This window comes from Nomascus leucogenys, chromosome 4 (genome assembly GCF_006542625.1).
Source record: "Nomascus leucogenys isolate Asia chromosome 4, Asia_NLE_v1, whole genome shotgun sequence".
Classification (NCBI taxonomy): Eukaryota; Metazoa; Chordata; class Mammalia; order Primates; family Hylobatidae; genus Nomascus; species Nomascus leucogenys.
This window is the reverse complement of record NC_044384.1, coordinates 108,036,684-108,052,041: the sequence shown is the minus strand read 5'-3', so window position 1 is coordinate 108,052,041 and position 15,358 is coordinate 108,036,684. Positions and strand designations below refer to the sequence as shown.

Genomic DNA, 15,358 nt, shown 5'->3' with positions numbered 1-15,358 from the left:
TTTTTTCTTTTGAGATGGATTCTTGCTCTTGTCACCCAGGCTGGAGTGCAGTGGTGTGATCTCGGCTCACTGCAACCTTCGCCTCCTGGGTTTAAGTAATTCTCCTGCCTCAGCCTCCCCAGTAGCTGGGACTACAGGTGCGTGCCACCACCCCCAGCTAATTTTTTGTATTTTTAGTAGAGACAGGGTTTCACCGTGTTAGCCAGGATGGTCTTGATCTCCTGACCTCGTGATCCGCCTGCTTTGGCCTCCCAAAGTGCTGGGATTATAGGTGTGAGCCACCGCACCTAGCCAATTGATGTCTTATGTCTCCCTATAATGTATAAAACCAAACTGTGGCCCAACTACCTTGGGCACATGTTCTCAGGATCTCCTGGGGCTGTGTCATGAGCCATTGGTCACTCATATTTGGCTCAGAATAAGTCTCTTCAAATATTTCACAGAGTTTGACTCTTTTCATTGACATGCCTTTAGAGAACCATGGGATCTCAGGATTGGAAGCCCCTGAACAATCATCTAATATGCCACCTGCTCCCCAGTGTGATACCTGCTATGTGAACTGTGAACAACTCTGCCCCTAGGAACTGCTCCCAACACAGTTATGCCCCCCAAAACACCATACCCATGTAAACACACTAACCTTCCAATAGTCAAAGATGGCCAGGCATGACCCTGAAGCCTCTTCTCTGCTGAGTTCCTACTTCCACTTCTCTCTAGCTTCTGAGGGGCTCTCTCTGAGTCCCAGACTGTGTGACCAAAAAGGTCTTGGCCAATAGCTCCTAATCTCACATCCCTCCAATCTGGGAGAGCAGCCAGACCAAGACAGACTACTCTTTGAGGCAATTTCAAACCTTGCAAGGATGGGTTGCAGGGTGGAGCCTAGGCTGGGTGCTTATGTGCTCACCACTGGGCAGGGTACAGGGCAGGGATGGGGACACAGTCCCCACCAGGAGCAAAGCTGTACCCTTGCAGTCAGCTGAGGGAGGAGGGCCAGTCTCCAGGAGAAACTCATAATGGGTAGGCAATCCCTGAAAAAGGCCATGGATCATAAAGAAAGAGAATGTTTATTAAATTTGTCTCTTAAAAGATTCAATTTTTGGTCATGTTTGAGAATTAATGATATCTTCTCTAACTAATGATTTTATGCTATAAGCTTCCTGTGCTCTGGGACATGGATGGATGATCAGCATCAAATGCCACAAGGCAGGAATTCAACAAGATGATCATTCTTTTTAAGAAAATGTCTCTTTATTTCCTGTGGAAATAATGACTTCCTGGGTAACTCTAGCAAGAGTAAAAAAGATCTGCTTCCAGACCTTAAACCTTTTACTCATAAGTTTAGTAATGGGACATTTTTATAGAGTTTTGGTGACCTTACAATTTTTGTCTTCAAGTGGTGTGTTTTTTGTTCTTTCCATTTGCATTGTAAAATGGTATCTCATCAGAGGAGCCAAGCTGCTAGAAATAGATTCAAAAGTAACAGTTCATGTTGATGCCTCTGGGTAACACGTAACACTTGGTCTGGTTCCTAACCATGCAATAGACACAAAAAACTAAAATCAATTGCCTCAGCACCTCTCATTGCTCAAAAGATTCATAAGTCAATACTACCCACATGATTGATAAATGTTAACAGAAAAACAAAACTCGGTAAAATATCTCAAGAGTTTATACTGAGCCAATATGAGTGACCATGGCCCAGTGTTCAGTTTCAAGACGTCCTGAAATGGTGTGCTTGAGGTGGTTGGGTTAGTTTGGTTTTATATATTTTAGGGAAACAGAAGTTACAGGCAAAAACGTAAATCAATACATGGAAGGTGTACATTGGTTCAGCCTAAAGAGGTAGGATACCTTGAAACAGGGGCTTACAGGTCATAGGTGGATTCCAACATTTTCTGATTAGCAATTGGTTGAAAGAATTAAGCTTTGTTTAAAGACAAAAGAAATGCCTGAGTTAAGTTAAGGGGGACTGTGGACACCAACGCTCTTTACTATTACTATTTGATACAGGGTCTCATTCTGTCGCCCAGGCTGGAGTGCAGTGGCGCAATCACAACTCACTGCAGCCTCAACCTCCCAGACTCAATGATCCTCCCACCTCAGCCTCTCGAGTAGCTAGGGCTGCAGGCACACACCACTATGCCTGGGTTTTTTGTTTGTTTGTAGAGATGGGGTTTCCCCATGTTGCCCAGGCTGGTCTCAATCTCCTGGGCTCAAGTGAACTGCCCACCTCGGCCTCCCAAAGTGCTGGGATTACAGGTGTGAGCTACAGCCCACCTCAGCCTCCTAAAGTGCTGGGATTACAGGTGTGAGCTACAGGCCCAGCCAGACCAAGGTTCTTGTTATGCAGATGAAGCCTCCAGGTAGCAGCTTTCAGAGAACACAGATGGTAAATGTCTCTTTTCAGATCTTAAAGGTGACAAACTCATTTAATCTCTCCTAGATCCCAGAAAGACCTAGAAAGGGAAGGCCTGGCCACATTAACGGAGATACCGCTACAGATGCAAATTCCCCCCACAAGAGACAGTTTTGCAGGGTAATTTCAAAATATGTCAAAGAAATATATTTTTGGGGTAAAATATTTTTATTTCCTTCAGGTTCTGCTGTCATGTGATGCTATACCAGAATCAGGTTGGAATTCGCTATCTTATGTGCCACTCTTTGTGGCAACAAAGTCTGTTTGATCGGTCTAATAATCTCTATTTCAATGTTAATGCTAGTCAGTTGTGCCTAAACTCCAAAAGGGAGGGGGTATAACGAGGTACGTCTAACCTCCCTTCCCGTCATGGCCAAGAACACAGTTTTTCAGGTTTCTCTGAGGTCTTCTTGGCCAATAGAGGGTCCATTCAGTTGGTGGGGGGACTTAGGATTTTATTTTTGGTTTACATCATGGAGGTGGGGGCCGTGTTCTCTGCCAACCGGCATGACCAATTGTCTAAGCATTTACAGTTTATGGCTTTTTTTTTTTTTTTTTATCACCCGGGTGTCCCTGAGTTTATTTGGGGCCCACCCAGGCAAGGGCCCTGCACCTAGAAGAAGGTGTTGGGCCTCTTGGAGGTGTGGCTTGTGCTGACGGCGCAGGACCCGGTGGGGCAGCAGGAACTTGATCTTGGAGTCGTGGAACTGCTTGACAGCCAGCCGGCAGCACTTGCTGGCTGTGATCACCTCCACCTTCATCTGGTGGAGTGATCTGGATGGAGTGGGCCCTGGAGCGGTAGCACTGAGTGACAGCGCCTGCGGTGGTCAGGTCCCGGTATTGCCGGTACATGTTGCAGGTGCCGCTCCGGGAGTCATAGTGAGAGGCAGGATTAGCTACTGTTTGCCGCCCTTTGCCACCGTCGCAGACCTGCTGCTGACTTCCATACCTCTGGATCAGACAGGGTGTCCGCTGTGCTCGCGATCCAGGCAGGTGCCCATTGCCGCTCCCGATCGGGCTAAAGACTTGCCATTGTTCCTGCATGGGTTTGTCCTAATCCAGCTGAACACTAGTCACTGGGTTCCAAGGTTCTCTTTCGTGACCCACGGCTTCTAATAGAGCTATAACACTCACCGCATGGCCCAAGATTCCATTCCTTGGAATCCGTGAGGCCAAGAACCCCAGATCAGAGAACACAAGGCTTGCCACCATCTTGGAAGCGGCCCGCCACCATCTTGGGGGCTCTGGGGGCAAGGACCCCCAGTAACATTAGCACTGCCAGCTGCCGAAGTTCTTCACCCACAGCGGGGGCTTCTCAAACACCTGCCCACAGTAGACAATCTCCCCTGAAGCCTTCTTCTTCGTCTTTAACTGAGATACGAAGTACCAGAAGTGGGACCTGTCGACAAATGATTAGGCACAAAGATTTGCATGCGGTAGAGGGGCGGTGTGTGGCATTCGGGGGTAGGCAGGCAGCGACCCACCACCTTGTACTCTCATAGTGTGCCCGAGGCCTTCATGGCGTCCTCTCCGCGCTCGCCGCCACCCGCAAAAGGTACAGTTTATGTCTTTACAGTTAATTGCACTTGAAGAAAATAAAAATATTTTACCCCAAAGTATATTTCTTTGACACATTTTGAAATGGCTGCCACAGGGCCAGCAAACAGAAGTGGCCTTGCAAAGCTGTCTCTTGTCAGGGAAATTTGCATCTGTAGAGAATCTCCATTAATACAGCCAGGCCTTCCCTTTCTAGGCCTTTCACAGATCTGGGAGAGATCGAGTCTGACACCTTTACAAGTCTGAAAAGACACGTTTACTATCTATTCTCTCTGAGGGCTTCTAGCTATGAGGCTTCATCTATATAACAAGGCCACTTTTGCTAGCCAAGGCTCCTTTATTCTCTCCCCTATAACCTGTCTTGCCATTAAAATCTAGTTTTGGCCACTCAGCCTGCATTATTTTTATAACCTCAAGGTGGTATATAAGCTTCTGTACCTTATTGAGGGATTGGATCTTCATTCTGAAAGCTCCCATGTATACATGTTAAATAAATCTGCCTTTTCTCCTATTAATCTGCCTTTTGCAAGTTGATTTTTCAGTGAACCTTTAGAGGGCCAAGGGGAAAGTTCTCCCTTCGCCATTAGGGTGACCAGTGAAGGAAGATACGAGGGGCACAAGAGGGGCACAATAAGACTAGGAGATTACACAGTTTGACAGAATGAATTCGTCAATAATTTCATTTCAGAACATGTAGTCCAATTAACTGGTATTGAAAGTGCATGGCAGAAAAAAAAATTATTTCTCTTTTCTTTTCTTTGAGCTAGAAGACTAGTTTGCTACAGAACAGTCTCTTTGCCTGGTGAAAAAAACAAGGGGTAAAATTTAAAACCTGTTTTTAATCTCATGACCATTAGAGGCCCTGATTTAAGAAAAAAAAAACTATCTTACAAAAATCAACAACTATCTAAACATTTACAAATAAAAATCTCCTTTCACTGAAGAAGTATTCTGTTCTAACGAATCACTGGAAAAGAATAAGCCTGTAACAGTACCCTTTGCATCAAAATAATGCCTTAAGGGTTCAGAAGTCCTTGAATATTATTTCTTCTGATCCTCACACCAATTACATTAGGCCGTTCTCAACGTGATACATGGATGACGGAAAAACAGCCTGAAGTCAGAGAAGGCTTGCGTAAAGTCACTCAGCTTATAGGAGTCAGGGCTACAGCCAGGCTTTGACATTTAGCCCTGGCCTCCCTCTTTCTGATAAATCCAGTTTCCTTCCCCTTCTCAGATCTCCAACTATGCCACCACAAAAGTCTTGCATGGTGTGTGTGTTCCTCTCCTCTCTAAATATCCCCTCCTGTTGCAATAAGTTTCCAGCCTAAAAATGTGAAATTTAAAAACTTTTTATCTAAACTCAAGTGAAATAAAAAGCAAAACAATGAGATAACCAAAAACCTGGCAACTTGGAAGAGGGGGAAGAAAAGCATTTTGGAGGACTCCTTTTAAAACAAGGTCATATTTTAAGATCATAATAGTGAAGATTAAAAACTCAGTAATACTCCACAGCCTTATTAATATTGGGCAGTAGGCATTATCACAGAACAGATACTTACTATGTACTCAAACTGGTCTAGACCACAGAAAACGATGGAAGGCTCCTCCTAATTCATTCTAAAAAGCCAGAACACCCTTAATACCAAAGTATGACTAAGAAAAACAGAAACCAATTTCACTTACAAATATTGATGCAAAGATTCTAAATCAAGTACTGGCAAATAGAACCCAGAAGTGAATTTGTTACAGTAGGTACTTAGGCATGAGGAGGGCAGAAGGGCGCTCCCAGCACCACCCCCACACACACACACCTGGAATGTCAGGTGACCATCAGGTGACGGTCAGGCGGTTGCTGACTCTTTTTCTAAAACAATAATTGATCACAGCCGGTGCCAGGGAAAGGCAGTCTCCTAATAGACAGAGAACACCTGAAACTGGTGAGCAGCAGCTTCCCGATAAGATCTCAGGAGTTGGACAAGTGGGCTCAGGCATGCATATTAAGAGGCAGAATGGCAGGGGGGCGGGGTTTAAATGGCATATGACCTTCCAGGGACATTTGACTGGTAAGGACCTCAAGTGAGCATGTGTACAACTCCAGTAAACACACTGTGCACGCTCATCTCCCAAGCACTAGTAGGCTACTGTGCATGTGGACATCTCACCTCAAGCGAAGAATCAGAAGGAATCCAAGACCCTGGAAGTATGTCAACACACAAAACCCTAAATCAGGCTAGACACGGTGGCTCATGCCTGTAATCCCAGCACTTTGGGAGGCTGAGGCAGGCAGATGACTTGACGTCAGGAGTTCGAGACCAGCCTGGCCAACATGACGAAACCTTATCTCTACTAAAAATACAAAAATTAGCCAGGCATAGTGGCAGGCGCCTGTAATCCCAGCTACTAAGGAGGCTGCCACATGAGAATCGCTTGAACCAGGGAGGCGGGGGCTGCAGTGAGCCAAGACTGCGCCATTGCACTCCAGCCTGGGGCATACAGTGAGACTCTATCTCCAAGAAAAACAACAAACAACCCTAAGTCAAAGGTCAAACTGCACACTTCATCTCACAAGTCACCTGCCTGGACCTCTTCCACCAAGTGTACTTTACTTCCTTTCATTCCTGCTCTAAAGCTTTTTAATAAACTTTAACTCCTGCTCTAAAACTTGCCTCGGTCTCTCCTTCTGCCTTACCCCTTGGTCGAATCCTTCTCAAGAGGCAAGAACTGAAGTTGCTGCAAACCCATATGGATTCACCACCAGTAACAAATTAACAGAAAAATATACAGAATATGATATAATATAATAATGTAACATGGTTTATTTCAGGAATGCAGAGATAGCTTAACATTAGCAAAACTATCAACATAATTTATTATGTTTTTAAGTGAAAAGATAACCATAAATTAAAACATAAAGGTTGGAAGATGGCCGAATAGGAACAGCTCCGGTCTACAGCTCCCAGTGAAATCAAAGCAGAAGATGAGTGATTTCTGCATTTCCAACTGAGGTCACCAACATCAAAGACCAAAGGTAGATAAAACCACAAAGATGGGGAGAAACCAGAGCAGAAAGGCTGAAAATTCCAAAAACCACAACACCTCAGAAAAAACCAGAGGCCTCAGAAATAACACCACACCTCTACCACCATCTGATCTTTTGACAAAACTGACACGCACAAGCAATGGAGAAAAGATTCCCTGTTTAATAAATGGTGTTGAGAAAACTGGCTAGCCATACGCAGAAAACTGAAACTGGACCCCTTCCTTACACCTTATACAAAAATCAACTCAAGATGGATCAAAGATTTAAACGTAAGACCTAGGACCATAAAAATCCTAGAAGAAAACCTGGCCAATACCATTCAGGACATAGGCATGAGCAAAGACTTCACATGTAAAACACCAAAAGCAGTGGCAACAAAAGCCAAAATTGACAAATGGGATCTAATTAAACTAAAGAGCTTCTGCACAGCAAAAGAAACTATCATCAGAGTCAACAGGCAACCTACAGAATGGGAGAATATTTTTGCAATCTTTCCATCTGACAAAGGGCTAATATCCAGAATCTACAAAGAACTTACACAAATTTACAAGAAAAAGGCAAACAACCCCATCAAAAAATGGGCAAAGGATATGAACAGACACTTCTCAAAAGAAGACATTTATGCAGTGAACAGACATATGAAAAAATGCTAATCCTCACTGGTCATTAGAGAAATGCAAATCAAAACCACAATGAGATACTATCTCATGCCAGTTAGAATGGTGATCATTAAAAAGTCATGAAACAACAGATGCTGGAGAGGTTGTGGAAAAATAGGTACACTTTTACACTGTTGGTGGGAGTGTAAATTAGTTCAACCATTGTGGAAGACAGTGTGGCAATTCCTCAAGGATCCAGAACTAGAAATACCATTTGACCCAGCCATCCGATTACTGGACATATGCCCAAAGGATTATAAATCATGCTGCTATAAAGACACATGCACACGTATGTTTATTATGGCACTATTCACAATAGCAAAGACTTGGAACCAACCCAAATGTCCATCAATGATAGACTGGATGAAGAAAATGTGGCACATATACACCATGGAATACTATGCAGCCATAAAAAAGGATGAGTTCATGTCCTTTGCAGGGAAAGGAAACCATCATTCTCAGCAAACTATCACAAGATCAGAAAACCAAACACCACATGTTCTCACTCATAAGTGGGAGTTGAACAATGAGAACACATGCACACAGGGAGGGGGACATCACACACCAGAGCCTGTGGGGTATGGGGGGCTAGGGGAGGGATAACATCAGGAGAAACACCTAATGTAGGTGATGGGTTGATGGCACCATGGCACGTGTATACCTATGTAACAAAACTGCACGTTCTGCACATGTAACCCAGAACTTAAAGTATAATAAAAAAAAAAAAATTGATGCTTCAAACAGTTGATAATGCCTGTCCTTCAGGATATCAGACAATTTATTTAATATGCCATTTATTTATTGAAATTATTTAAAATAATGGCAACTAAACAGGCTACCACATTTCCACAAAAAAGGACCATTAGCTCTTGAATGAGGTAAGAAACACAATAAAAAATAATTTAAGGTTAAAAAAAAATAAAGGTTAAAAAAGCACTTGCTATACAATAGTTATTCCCAATTAAGATAAACAGAAAATGATCTAAAATAGAAGTAGAAAAATATACTTACATAAAAATCATTTACTACAAACCCACAGCAAACAACTTAAGACACAAGTCTCATTCTGTCACCCAGGCTGGAGTGCAGTAGCATGATCACAGCTCACTGTAATCTCCAACTCCTGGATTCAAGTGATCCTCCTGCCTCAACCTCCTGAGTAGCTAGTACCATAGGCACATACCACCACAGTAGGCTAATTTTCAAATTTTTCACAGAGACGGGGTCTTGCGTTGTTGTCTAGGCTAGTCTTGAACTCCTGGCTTTAAGCAATCCTCCCACTTCTACCTCCCAAACTGCTGGCATTAGAGGCATAAGCCATCACTCCCAGCCTGCAAACAATTTATTAAATGGTGAAATAATAAGGCTACTACTATTCAAGTAAAGACTAAGACAGAGATGTTTTCAATATTGTTTTTGAGGCCCTAGCTAATGCAATAAGAGCAAACATAAAATAATTAGTATAAGTGGCCAGACTTGGTGGCTCACGCCTGTAATCTTAGCACTTTGGGAGGCTGAGGCAGGTAGATCACCTGAAGTCAGGGGTTCGGGACCAGCCTGGCCAACATGGTGAAACCCGTCTGTACTACAAATACAACATTAGCTGGGCATGGTGGTGGACGCCTGTAATCCCAGCTACTCAGGCGGCTGAGGCAGGAGAATTGCTTGAACCCAGGAAGCAGAGGTTGCAGTGAGTTGAGATCGTGCCATTGCACTCTAGCCTGGACAACAAGTGCGAAACTCCATCTCAAAAAATAAAAAATAGAATGAATAAATAAATAAATAGTATGAGTATTAGCAGAAAAAAGAAAACATTATCCTTATTTGCAGCTATGAGTATGAACCCAAGAAAAACTAACAACCAATTATAACTAATAAGGGGACTTAGTAGTTACGGGATATATTTTTCAAAAGCTCTTCTTTATAGTAGTAATAACTAGTTAAAAATGAAGATTGATTAGAAAAATACTATTTATAAGAGAAATAAATGCAATGAATTACCAACGAAAAACAAGGAAAGTACAGAGCTTATATGAAAGAACTAAAAAATTTTATTGAAGGATATATAATAAGCCATTGACAAACAGAGACAGTGAACACGTTTTTAGGAGGACAAACTCATCACAAAAGTGTTATTCCTTCCAAAATTCATATACAAATTTAACACAATTTCAATCAGGGCCTAAGGAATTTTGTTGAAGGTGAACTAAGTAATTTTAAAGTTTATATAGAAAAAAATGTAAAAGAATTATCAACAAATTTCTAGAGAAAAATTGTAGTAGGAAAATTTTCAGGAAAAATTTTGCCCTATCAAATACTAAAACTTACTATAACAACTATAATCAAAACAATATGGATTGGCTCAAAAACAGACAAAAGGGACCGTGAAATAGAAGAGAATCTGAAAATAACGTGATAAAAGTGGTACTTTAGGTTACTGGAAAAGATGGTTTAATAAATGATTTAAATGACTATTCCTTTGGAAAATATGAAGTTGGACTCCTACTTCAAAACAAAAAGAATTTAAAAAAAACAAAAATAATTTCAAAATTAATTCGACATCTAAACGTAAATAAGACACATAACAAACAAAAATTCAAAACTCCACCAAGAAATTTTGAGGATTATTTGGAAGTCTTAAGCAAGACAAGAAACCAGGAGAAACAAAGAAAAATATATACTTGGGTTATATAAAAAGTGGAAAAAAGTATGTATGTAATATATGCCAGAGACAAAATTAAAATACTAAACAACAGGCAGAAGAAAATATTTGTAACATGTGACCAAAGAGTTAATATACTTAAAATACAAAATTGCTGCAAATTCACAAGAAGAAGATAAACCACACTCAAAAGAAAAATGAGCTTAAGTCATGTGTAGGCAGCTTCACAGATGAGGCAGGGCAAGTGGCCATTCAACATAATAAGAAAGTATTCTTTCTCAATGCTGGTCAGGAAATTGAACCTAATGCCACCTGACACAACATTTTGCCTATCCAATTTGGGAAATTTTTTTTTTTTTTTTTTTTTTTTTGAGATGGAGTCTCACTCTGTCCCCCAGGCTGGAGGGCAGTGGCGTGATCTCGGCTCACTGCAACCTCTGCTTCTGGGTTCATGCCATTCTCCTGCCTCAGCCTCCCGAGTAGCTGGGACTACAGGTGCCCGCCACCATGCCTGGCTAATTTTTTTTGTATTTTTAGTAGAGACGGGGTTTCACCGTGTTAGCCAGGATGGTCTCGATCTCCTGACCTTGTGATCTGCCCACCTCGGCCTCCCGAAATGCTGGGATTACAGGTGCTCGCGAGCCACCGTGCCTGGCCGGGAAAAATATTTTTAAGAGCAAGTAGACAGTAAGGTATATGAAAATGGAGCTCTCATAAATAAGTTACCAGGACACTTTTGGAAAATGATCTCACTGTACCTATTAAAAATAGTGCCTACTCTTTGATCCAGCAATCCTGCTTTTAGGAATATATACTCTATTGAAAAAGGGTATGTGTATAGAAAAGTTATATTGCTGGTAACTCAAAATATCGGAAAACAATCAGAATGCCTACTGACAGGAGAAAAGCTGGACCTTGTGGAATATTCTGTAGCCATTACAAACAGCAAGGTATATATTTATTTACCTGTATATATTGACATATGCAACCCCATTTTAGCCATGACAAACATGGTTCCCTAGTGGTCTATCCCTAAGGAGTGTCAAATTTCAGAAGCACAGATCAGAAACCAAACCTAATTTAAGAACAATTCTATTCTTTTTTTTGAGGCGGGTTCTTGCTCTGTCACCCAGGCTTGAGCGCAGTGGCACGATCTCGGCTCACTACAACCTTCATCTTCCAAGCTCAAGCAATCCTCCTACCTCAGCCTCCCGACTACTTGGCACTACAGGGGCACGCCACCATACCCTGCTAATTTACATATATATTTTTTGGCGGGGTAGGGGAGTGGGGGCAGAGACAAGTTTTTGCCATGTTGCCCAAACTGGTTATTCTATTCTTTATTCACATTTTTTGCATGGTACTTACCATGTCTCCCCCTTTCGTCCCACCAGTTTTCTCCACACTTCACCACTCTGAAGCTTATCCTTTGTCCCCCACCCCTGAACCACAGCACCCAACTAAACCAAGTCCAAACCAAAATTCAAATCCTCTGGTTTTTGTTCTCTTCTCCCTTTCTCCTTCCTGTTCCTCAAGATGTACAGTGATGTAAGCTCCTTCCTGTTCCTGAAGATGTACAGTGATTTAGGCCATGTCCTCCCCCAGCTATGGAATTTCCTATCTTCATATGTTGCATCCTTAAAGACAAAGAACAACCCTACTCGGCAGTATGGGGGTAGGGGATGGGACTGGGCTAGCAATTGCAGAATTTTCTTTGGTAGATGGGATGAAGAGTATATATGTGAGCACTTTTTCTTATTCTGTCACATTTCAAAAGATTTTTGTGATTTTGAATTAAGTGCAGACAATAAACCTACTGGAGGGTAAATGTGTGAGTAATTCCTACTCCCTCACTCCACAGGAGGCACATGCAAACTTACCTAGCATACAAAAGTCAGCATGTGCACAGAAGGAAATCTCTATAGTCTTTATCTGGTTGTAATAAGCAAGTAATGCTTTTGTAATTAAAGAGAAAAGATAGAAAACTTTAATAGTTTACAAAACAAAGAAAAGTATCCCCTAGTCACATAACCCTGTCTCCTTACATGTTTCTTTTGCCTCCTCTTTCTTTGGGAGAACTGTCTTCAGAGTTTCAACCTTTGGCTAAAGCAGCACACACTCTTTCTGCTGTTTTTCCTGATTGCAGAAAATTCCAGTCCCAGAAAAGTAGAGAAAGGAACTCCCTTTCAGGCTCGTGTTCCCTCAGCAGGGTGGATCTAAGGCTAGTTAAGGAATCCACCCTACTGAATCTTTGTGAAGCTGTTCCTAAGACAGACATCCTGAGGAGCCTAAGTCCCTGGAGTGAGGGAAGGGAGGGGCCCCTACCACCTCCCAGATGCCCTCTGCCCTCCTACAGAACCTTCCTATGCCTGTGGTTTGCATGGGGGAGGGAAGCAGCATAGAGGGGGATTTGTATATTTCTGTGATATATATTTACATATTTCTATGAAATAAAGATTTATATTCTGTATTTCTATTAATTCACCTCAAATACAATATTTTTGATACTGTTTTTGCTGTGATATATGAAAGGAAAAGCCAGTACAAATTGAGCTACTCTAAACACGGACTTAAAAGACCTGAAAGTGGAACTCATGCATGTATCTTTTTTTTTATTTTTTATTTTTTATTATACTTTAGGGTTTTAGGGTACATGTGCACAATGTGCAGGTTTGTTACATATGTATCCATGTGCCATGTTGATTTCCTGCACCCATTAACTCGTCATTTAGCATTAGGTGTATCTCCTAATGCTGTCCCTCCCCCCTCCCCCCACCCCACAACAGTCCCCGGAGTGTGATGATCCCCTTCCTGTTTCCATGAGTTCTCATTGTTCAATTCCCACCTATGAGTGAGAACATCATGCATGTATCTTAATGGTGATGCTTAATTGTAATTTTGTTGCATCATCTCTGTACCTCTTATGTGGAATGACTCATATATTGTGTCCCTATCAGAATAAATTCTCAGCTGTGAATCATTAATCTGGTAATTATTTTAAAAGGATGTAAGTAGCATCAAATTTTCTGTTCATGTATTTCTTTAAAAAGCATGAGACACTGAAGCCTTGTTCTGCACTGCAAAGTGTGTATGTGCAGCAGGATAAGACTTGATGCTTGGTTTGGCCACTGACTGGCTGTTGGCAGGTACAGCAAGGAGACAGTGGGAGTTTTCCTGCCCACTTCTTGGGAAGCCACTGGCTGTTCTGGCCTTGGATATTTCTAATGCCTCCCCAGAAGATGGGTGGTACCTAGCGGGCAAGCCAACTGCCCTCCACCCCTGCAAAATCCAGCTGATTGAGGGAAGAACTGTGCAGTAGGGCAGATGTGACCTAACCTGGGAGGACAATCCCTGATGGCAGTGTTATCTACCAATTGTGTCAGTAGGAGAGACTTGCCCCCAGCATGTCCTAGAAAGTAACAGAAACTCTGATGGGATGGCATGTGGAGGGAAGAGTGGGGAATAAACACCATCTCCTGTGGCTTTCAAAGCCTGCCTACCTGCCTAAAAGATCCCAAGTCCAAAGCTTAGCACAGAGGAAACCAGCCATTCCCTTCCCTCTACTTTGTAGTCTGGACTATGCAGCTTACTATAGCTGAGATTTACTGATGCTGACCTTTGTTTTTCAAAAAATATAATCCTCCATCTTATTCTTGCACATCCCCAGGGAGAAGCAAAGAGCAGTCAAAACATGAATGGGACTGTCCTTTTCAGCAGGTGGGGTAAGAGGGGAATAAAAATCAGAAAAATAAGATATAACATTTCTTGTACTCAGTGCTATGAAATAATTTAATCCTTGCTATATGCATATAAGGTAAACACACATACACAATCTTTCATTGGCAAATGGTTCTGCAATGCAACAGTCTTGAGGCTGTGGTGCGTGGGCACTGGGGGTAAGTCCTCAGACCCGACTACCTGAGGTGGTGGTGAGTACTGAAGAAGCAGCTAAAAATCACACCAAAACCAGGGGATTACATTGAGCCTTCTCCACCAGAGTTCCAGAGCTCATGTAGAGAAACCACTAGAGAGAGGGGGCAGTTAAAGTGTTTGTCCTTGTTTTTCACATGTGTCTTCAAATTTCTAACAATGGCACAGGCAAATGCAGAGTGAAAATAAACTCGGGAGTATTTATCAAATGATACTTGTGATAGGGTACAGAGACCCTATCACAAAGAGTTTACAATCTTTTACAGTTGAGGAAACCAGTCATGAAACAAATATAAAACATTTCCACAGCCATATACAGTTAAGGGTATAGTTCAAATGATATACCTTCATAGAAGTACACTGAATGCTGTAGACGGGGAAGTGTTTACTAGGGAGGACTTGGCAGAGGAAGTCTGTCTTAGATTGAGCATCAAAGGAAGTATAGGAAGTAGGCTGACAGGAAGAGCACTGAGAAGGGGAAGAGGGCATTTGCAAGGCACAGAAGCCAGGATCAGCAGCAGTACAAAAACTGGGTGCTAGAGAGGAAGGTCAGAAATGCAGGCAAACCACACTTCCCACTATTACCTTCTTTCAACAATCTAGGATACCATAAACTGTAAGACACCATAAGACACACCAATCTCCCATACACCACCAAGGAAAAAAAAATACTGCCAATTAAATAATTACACAAAGTGTTCTTATTACCTAGAATTCTAACTTGAAGGGCTCTTTTAAAACTTCTTTAGATAGATTTTTTTTTATAATCATTCCTGTGCTACCTACAAAATGTAAGCATAATATAGGCTGGTTAATGTACTACTAGATTTTTTTTTTTTTTTTTTTTTGAGACAGAGTCTCACTCTATCGCCCACACTGGAGTGCAGTGGTGTGACCTCGGCTCACTGCAACCTCCGCCTCCTGGGTTCAAGCGATTCTCCTGTCTCAGCCTCCCGAGTAGCTGGGACTACAGGTGCATGCCACCACACCCAGCTGGGTTTTGTTTTTTTTTTTTTTTTGGGTATTTTTAGTAGAGGCAGGGTTTCGCCATGTTGGCCAGGCTGCTCTTGAACTCCTGACCACAGGTGATC

The 15,358-nt window shown here is 42.2% G+C and overlaps 1 protein-coding gene and 1 pseudogene across 3 annotated transcripts in view; both read right to left on the bottom strand.

Annotated features, from left to right (window-relative positions):
• Positions 1–15,358, bottom strand: part of ANO10 (anoctamin 10) — a 272,195-nt gene that overhangs the window by 138,449 nt on the left and 118,388 nt on the right. The gene's annotated exons all lie outside the window — the stretch shown is intronic.
• LOC100594765 lies at positions 3,030–3,936 on the bottom strand (annotated as a pseudogene).